Below are 7905 nucleotides of genomic sequence, written 5' to 3'. Positions count from 1 at the left end.
GGACACAGAGCAAAATACTTAAGCCCTTCCTCTCACAGAGTCTCCAAAACCTCCTTAGTTTTCTCTTAGCTTGTTTCTTCATTATGACTGCCAATGGCTTTCTTCTGACCTTGCAGGGTGTATACAATATTAACAACAACAATGAAAATAGGTAGCATTTATATAGCATATTTAGGTTTGCAAAGCACTTTTCATATATTATCTCATTTAATTCACACAGTAATCTTGTGAAGTAGGTGCTATTATCACTATCTCCATTTCACAGGTGAGGAAACTAAGTCACAGAGAAGTTATGCTTTGCCCAGGGTCACACAACTAGTAAGTGTTGGAGGTGGGAATCAAACACAGGTGTTCCTGACTCTGAATATAAAACTCTCTCCACTGTATCACCTATATACCACATTTTCTTCCTCTTCAGAAAAATCACCCTCTGCCCTTTCTCTATAGCCATTTCAAAAGGCAGTAATAGGCTTCACAGGCTCTCTAATAATTTGCATATTTCATCATCTGTGTCTCGTTTTGCATGCATGTGTTATGTGCTTACTGATGAGCACTCATTTTCCAGGGAATAAGCTCAGTAGTCAATAAACATTTATTAAGCTCTGCCCTCAAGGAACTCACTGTCCAATGGGAGAGACAGCAAATAAGCAATTATATACAAACAAGATATATACAGAATAAACTGGAGAGAATCACCAGAGGGCCACTGGAGAAGGAAATGGCAAACCACTCCAGTATCTTTGCCAAGAAAACCCCATGGACGGAATTGGCATGCTATGGTCCACGAATCGTACTGAACTGACTGAACAGCAGAGGGAAGGCATTCACATGAAAGGCATCAGGAAAGTCTTATTGTAGAAGGTGGGATTTTAGTTGTGACTTGAGGGAAGCCAGGAAGTAGATATGAAGATGGAGCACTTTCTGGACCTGGAGGACAGCAAGTGGAAATTCCTGGAGTGGGGAGATAGAGCATCTTGTCTGTGAGGAGGCCAGTATCAAGGAAACAGAATACATGGGGGTGAATAAAGTGGAAGAAGACTTGAACGTTTAAGGGTGAGGGGTAGCTGCTGACATTTAGATAGGCAGACCTGGCCTGGAATTAATGAACTAAGCTCTTTGAAGGGACAGAGTCTTTTTAATCTTTGCATCGCTAGCATCTAACACAGTGCTGGTATGTAAATAGCAGTTAATAAAAAGTGACCTGAAATCTGAGACACAGCTTCCTTACTTATTCCTCTAACTCTGGCATATGCTAGGTGGGAGATCAGGGTCCACAATCCTTGACTAGCCCAGATAGCTGTGAACCCCATCCTCATACGACTGTGCTGATACAAGTATAGAAAGAATCAGTCTCCGGCAATACAACTGCATTCTTCTTTCCAGACTTGATTGGTCATGTATTCAGGTCATTCACTCTCACTACTGGCTAGTTCCAGCTGTCTTCTTGCTAAGGGAAAGAAGTGCTGATGGCATTCATTTTCTCTTAGTTTAGCTGGTTTTTATGGGCTTGGCCTCAGAGAAGCATCCCAGGGGAGTCTCCTACTTGTGCAACATCACTGGGCTCTTTTCCATGTCCATATTCTTTAGCATCTCATTCTCATTCTCATACCGAGAGATATAACCCCTCTTGTCAAGTTGTACCATAATGGAGGGGTCTAGAAGCATTATGCACCATTATGACTTAGATTTTGTTTTTTCAGTTCTTTCAGTCTTATCTGACTCTTTGTGACCCCATTTGGGGTTTTCTTGGCAGACATACTGGAGGGGTTTGCCATTTCCTTCTGTAGCTCATTTTATAGATGAGGAAACTGAGGTAGTTAAGTATCTGTGGCCGGATTTGAACTTAAGAAGATAAGTCTTTCTGACTTCAGGCTGGGCCCTCTACATACTTCACTTCTTAGTTGTCCTGTATTTTGCTTAGTTTAGTACTTTGCCTGAAAGTGTTTTGTCCTTCGTTGCCTAAGACCACGCCATCAGAGAAATAACAACATGACTTGCACTTGACTTTTTTGAGTGAGGGAGGGCTGTGCAGGTCACCAGCCTCACTTCTCCTCCAGAGCCATCTGAATCCAGTGACCAGATATTCATCAGGATGACTGGAGATGACCCAGGATGAGGCAGTTGGGGTTAAGTGACTTGCACAAGGTCATGCAGCTACTGAGTGTCTAGTGTCTGAGGTGAGATTTGAACTTAGGTCCTCCTGACTCCTGCACTGGTGCTCTGTCCACTGTACCACCTAATAAATGGTAGTTGTTGAAAAGGGAGGAGTGAACGTACATGGATCTGGATATCATGCTTTGTTTTGATTGTTTTCTTTAGCCCATATCTTAAGATTTTGTCTTCTGGCAAGAACATGTTACCCTTATCCTTGAATTGGTCACTATCCTTCCAAGGAAGTAGTAGCGGTATAGAGTTCCACATACAGAATCAACAAATATGGGTTCTAATCCTACCTTTGACCCTTGCTAGCTGTGCTACTCTGCCTCTCTGTGACTTGTTTTCCTCATCTCTGAAATGGGAATGATAGTAAGTGAGCTATCTATCTGCTTCACCAGGTTATTGTGAAGGTCACATGAGATAAGTCATGTAAAACTCCTTGTAAACCATAAAAAGCTGTATGAGTGTGTTAGAATAGTGTTTTATTCCTCCTCAGAGGCAGTGTGGTTAGTGGCTAGAGGAATGAGCTTGGAGTCAGAATAGACCTCTGATTTGGACACTTCCTAACTGTATGATTCTGGGTAAATCACTGCTGAGATAATATATTTAAAGTGCTTAGCTAACCCTTGAAGTCCTATATGAGTGTTAGCTGTTGTGTTCTCTAGGCAATTCCCCGAAATTTATCAAAGGCATGTATGATTACTATTGGTCAGGAGAGTTCTTACAAATTGATGTCTAAGCTGAATAATACAATCTTCTGATATTTGTTTGTATTCCTCCTGATAACTGAAATTCACTAGTAAATCCCACTTTCCAGGGATGAGTGTACAGTAAATTGTGATTTTCTATTCTTTTGCTGAGTAATATAGCCTTTAACATTCAAATAGTCAGAAAAAAAAATCCCTCTTTTAAAAAATATTTTATTTCCCCCCAATTACATGTAAAAACAATTTTTAACATTTTAAAAAAGTGTTGAATTCCAAATTTTATCCCTCCCTCCTTCCTTTTTTCCCCCTTCCTGAGATGGTCAGGTTCAGCTTCATCCTTGGATCTCCCCTCTGACTGAAGGATGGAGCACTTAACTCCTCCCAGGGTTTTCCTTTATAGAGTGCAGGAATTGGACTTCCAGGTCCCTCTACCTTCCATCTATAGTTCTGCTTGATTTCAACTTCATGGAACAAGACACCTTTCCCAGGATAAGCTAATCACTTTTAATTTCATCACTGTGCTGCTAACTCAGTCTTGGATATTCAACAGCTTTCCAATGTGATGAAGGATTTCCTCTAGACCTTTTGGCATTGTGTGGATACCAATGGTGTCTGTCTAACTATTATTACTCACTCTTGCTATGTGATTGGTCCGTCTTTTCCCCTAGCTCTATCCTTTAAGCCATTTTTTTTTGTATGACTCCTCCCTTGTAATGGATAACAGATGGCTTAGGGCCATCACATAACTCTTAATTGCTTTTTGGCTAATCATCCACTTGAATTCTTTAGAGACTATGATATTCTTTGGTTATATAATATCACCAGAAATATATTGACATTAAAATAGTCTTTTGTTTTAAGAAGTGTGGAATTATTAAAAGAAACAGTATTGTTATGCCTATTTTGAAGATGAGAAAACTGAGATGCAGAGAGGTCAACTGACTTGCTCATGATCATATAGCTGAAATGAATAATAATTGAATCTCAAGCCTAAATTTCAAGCTTAGAGCTCTTTTTACTATACCAGATTCTAGTGAAATTTTTAATAGTTTTGTAAATGAAACCATATTTTAGATCTAAAAGATCAAATATCATTGGAGCTTGTCCTTTATGGTTCACTGGATATCCTTGCCCTAAGGGAACAGCAGTAGGAACACCCTGAAAGAGCCCATCATGATTAAGCTATAACTCACTGAAAGTTGTGGCCAATATAATAATAGCAAAAGAGATCCTTCTGGGCTGCTTTAAAAGGACATATGAAGAAAGATGCTATCTGCATCCAGAGACAGAACTGATAAATAGAAGTATGTGTAGAGCAATTTCACACACACACACACACACACACACAACACACACACACACACACACACACACACACACACACACATTGTGTTTAATAGTAGCTATCTTTAGGGTTAAGTGACTTGTCCAGGTCACATAGTTAGTTAAGTATCTGTGGCCAGATTTGAACTTCAGAAGATAAATCTTTCTGACTTCAGGCTGGGACCTCTATCTACTTCACTTCTTTGTTGCTCTGTATTTTGCTTAGTTTAGTACTTTGCCTGAAAGTGTTTTGTCCTTCGTTGCCCAAGAAGACCACGCCATCAGAGAAATAATGACATGACTTGCAGCTGACTTTGATTTGAGTGAGGGAGGGCTGTGCAGGTCACCAGCCTCACTTCTCCTCCAGAGCCATCTGAATCCAGTGACCAGATATTCATCAGGATGACTGGAGATGACCCAGGATGAGGCAGTTGGGGTTAAGTGACTTGCCCAAGATCACGCAGCTAGTGAGTGTCAAGTGTTTGAGGTGAGATTTGAACTTAGGTCCTCCTGACTCCTGCACTGGTGCTCTATCCACTGCACCACCTAGCTGCCCCTAACATGGCACATAGGGCTGTTTTTAAGACTGGCCACAGTCAAATTTTCTTTAGTTGCATACTTTTTGGGGAGGGAAGAAAAAAAAGAAATTTACATGATATTTTTTTTGTATATTTGAAAGGTATAGGAAGTTGTACATAACATTTACAGTTTTATGTACAATCATCTTTATTATTGTACTATGTTATTGAAATACTTGTTTTATTCCATAAATTAAAAATAAAAATATCTGACCACCCCACTCTAAGTCTTCTAAGGAATTTTTTTCTTTAAATTTTCCCTAAAATTTTTTCATTGATGCCTCTTATTTTCATACCTTTCTTCTTAACACTCCCACCTGAAACCAAAGTTTCCTTTACAATAAAGAAAAATATTTAAGCAAATCCAATGTACTGCATCTGCTGTTCAGCTCCCACAGCTCCTTCTACTCAGTCTGTTCTGATACTGCATCATATACATTTCATACGAGTCTTTCGATGTTTCTTTGAATTTTTCAGGAAATGGATACTGCCCCAAACCAAAGCATGATGAAAGTATTGGCCAACTCAAGTTTGTAAATCACCCCCTAGCCCAACCCTATGTGAGGCATGCCAAGATCCATTTATGTATAGGAGTGTGTGAATGTGTCTTTATCAATCAAATCACTCTGTGTACTTGTCTTCATGAATTAGCAACTCTCATTTGCCCCTTCTACCTCTGCCTTACTGAATTGCCTCTATCACTGTCATTACTTTAGCAAATTTCTTTTTAGCCAAAGAAACATAACAAGTCAATACCAAAGCACCCTCTGACTGCATCCCAGAACTCAACCCCTCTTTAGTCCTTCTCTAACCTCTGTAAACAGCTGGGAAGCTTGTAACCCAGAAAATTAGTTCTCTGCTCAGCTTGCAGTCAGTAAACGAGCAGCAGGGTTTTTCTCTTACAAACTGAGTGATTACTCAGACTGAGCCACTTACTGCAGGAACTTCAATGGAGCTGGGATTTTTTTCTCAGTCTACATATATTGGTGTGAATAGGGAGAAATCTGGAGTTGATTTCACTTCTCCCCAGTGCTGTTGCAAGTATCAACTCCTCGCAGCTCCACACTGGTCTTCTCTAGTGCTTGAGATTAGGTGTAAATGTCCATAAACATATCTCTCCCTTTAGTACTAAAATTAATTCTGTCATTTAGGAAGAGACCCTACTATACACTGTCAGGGGCTAGAAAACAAAGCTAGAGAGAATAGGGAATGATGTAAATAGATTTTGAGGCATGGGGTAAGGGAAAAGGGAAACTCAATGAACGTTGTCAATTTCCCCAACAAATTAAGAGGTAAAAGAGGAAGGGATGGGTGAGGTGGTGGCTTAGGGGGCTTGAAGAAAGAAGAGTAAATTTGGGACAGTTCCTTCAGGTATTTTGATAAAGTCCATCTTTGAAGACTTTGGAAGAGAGAGTGAGGCAGGGAATTGGCTACTCTGCCTCTCTTAAATCCAGTTCACAGCACAGGTCATTGGTCCTGTTCAAAAATGAAAGAAAAACAGCTAATGAACAAAGTTCTTTTAAGTTTCTCCCCAGGGAGGTAGTATTGCCTGAAGGGGATGAATAGCCAGGCTTGTGTTTGATCACCATTAGGCCCTATTCCAATCTCAGCATTCTCTGCAATCGTTCTGTTCCAGTTTCAGTGCTGGGGTTCACCCTGTGTCATTACCCTTTTCAGTCTGCTTCCTGAGCCTAGGAATAGCTTCCTTTCAAGCTCTCACTGAGGTTCCCCAAATATGGATAGCTCTTCTCAATCAGTTCACAGAGACCTTAGAACCTGCATAGTCTGTAAAGGTATCTTTTGCAAATGTCTTTAATAAAATGATTGTATTACAATTGTCACTTGGGATCTGCTGTGTAGCACAGCAGGATACACCATATATTCAATAACTATTGTTACTGTTGTACGAGGTCTTATGAGTGCAAGTGGAAAGGACTGGGAAAGGGCATTGGTGAGACACAACTTAGGATATACCTTTGACCCCAAGACTATTACTTGATGTTTCTTCTGTATGTATGTATGTATGTATGTATGTATGTATGTATGTATGTATCTATCTATCTATCTATCTATCTATATATATATATGTCAGGTTCAGCCAAGTCAAGTCTCCATTTGCTTGTTAAATGCATCCTCTGTTCACACATGAAATGAAATAAATATCTGCCTCTGTATGGTAGCCTGTCCTCTGCTAGGTATGTTTTCATGATCTTTGGTTCCAGGATTATTTATCTTATGGAAGTAGTTCTTCCCATGTTGTGCGGTTCTGCCCATGGTTCCATTCCTCTGCAGACTTTCCATGACCTCTTGCCTGAGATTAAGCAAGATCTCTTATCTTGCTTCCATGGTCAACACAGGAGAAGATGTTTGGCACCTTCTACTGACCTCTTCCATGGTTCTCTGACCTCTCAAAACCTTGACTTTTGGCAGCAATTGGTATTTTCCAATCTTCCTCCTGTATATTATAAGACCTTCCAGAGAACCCTTTAGTTTCCTTAATCTAGCAGTCCTCAGGCCACCTGAGATAATCTGATTTTCATCCCTCCTACCTTTACTGCTTCTTTGACTATCAGCTTTTGAAGTTACTCATCTAAGCAGAAATTCCAGAGGCTTCTCTCCCTCTCACAGAGATTCTGATATGGATGTATACTTTTCATTTATCTTTTGAGATATCAAACTATTTCTCTAGTCTTTGTAAGCATTCCCACAATGTGACCTCAGAATTCTGTGACTTCAGGTCACATAGGAGATCAAATGTAGCTTCCCTGAGGCTTTAGATTAGCCCTCTCATTTTTCTACCTCAGTTCCCTTCTAATGATGTCCTATTTCAGTGGTACTTCCATCCAGGGAATCAAATGGTTCTTCCCTAGCAGGATATGAATGCTTTCCTTAAAAGGTCTATAACTTAGGAGCATGAGTTCCTTGAATTTTCTCTAGCAGCTGTATAAACTGCTCATCATCTCTCGATTTTACACAGCAACTTCCCCTTATCCAGTTGTCTAACTCTGTCCTTAGACATTCCTTCATGTTCTTTCCTCATCCTCAGGAGAAGGTCTAGCAACTAGTTTTCAGAAATTCTCTCTAACTCTTATCTCATCAGGGATGTTAGATTTTATAGGATGCTGATAGGGCTCTGTCTG

This window comes from Notamacropus eugenii, chromosome 1, assembly GCF_028372415.1.
Source record: "Notamacropus eugenii isolate mMacEug1 chromosome 1, mMacEug1.pri_v2, whole genome shotgun sequence".
Taxonomy (NCBI): Eukaryota; Metazoa; Chordata; class Mammalia; order Diprotodontia; family Macropodidae; genus Notamacropus; species Notamacropus eugenii.
The sequence above is the reverse complement of the archived record's forward strand: the minus strand, read 5'-3'. Positions refer to the sequence as shown.